At 37.6% G+C, this 590-nt stretch overlaps 1 non-coding gene across 1 annotated transcript; it reads right to left on the reverse strand.

Annotated features, from left to right (window-relative positions):
- Positions 1–230: 230 nt before the first annotated feature.
- LOC140851891 (small nucleolar RNA R71) lies at positions 231–336 on the reverse strand. The gene has a single exon (XR_012134646.1). It is a non-coding gene; the product is annotated as a small nucleolar RNA R71 (small nucleolar RNA).
- Between the last annotated feature and the right edge of the window lie 254 nt (positions 337–590).

The raw sequence follows: 590 nt of genomic DNA on the forward strand, positions 1-590 counted from the left end.
GACTTAGTAACGAGGACCTATACAAACACTTGGATGAATTTCTTGAAATTTGTTCCACAGTAAAAATCCAAAACTTTTTCGATGATGCCCTTAGGTTGAAACTGTTTCCTTTCTCACTTAAGGACAAAGCCAAGCATTGGTTAAACTCCTTAGACTCTATAACCATTTCAACTTGGATCATCTTCAGAGAGAATTTCTCAAAAAATACTTTCTAATTGAAAAAACAAATCAAATTAGAAAAGCTATCACTAGTTTGTCCCAATTGGAGGGTGAACTTTTTCATGAGACATGGGAAAGGTTAAGGGACCTCATTCGTAAATGTCCACACCATGCTGTCCCTAAATGGCAATTTTGTCAGTGTTTTTATGATGGTCTATCGGAGAAACACCGACAAATGGTTGATGCATCATGTGGTGGGACATTCATGCTAAAGAGTGAGGATGAAGCCTGGCAGCTCTTTAAAATACTTAGTGAGAATTTCCTACATCATATGTCTGCCACCTCTAGAGAACAACCCATGCTTCAACAAAAAAGAAGTGGAATTTATCAGATTGGAAACGTCATGGATATCCACAGTAAGGTAGATGAAC

The sequence above is a fragment of the Elaeis guineensis genome, chromosome 9, assembly GCF_000442705.2.
Source record: "Elaeis guineensis isolate ETL-2024a chromosome 9, EG11, whole genome shotgun sequence".
Classification (NCBI taxonomy): domain Eukaryota; kingdom Viridiplantae; phylum Streptophyta; class Magnoliopsida; order Arecales; family Arecaceae; genus Elaeis; species Elaeis guineensis.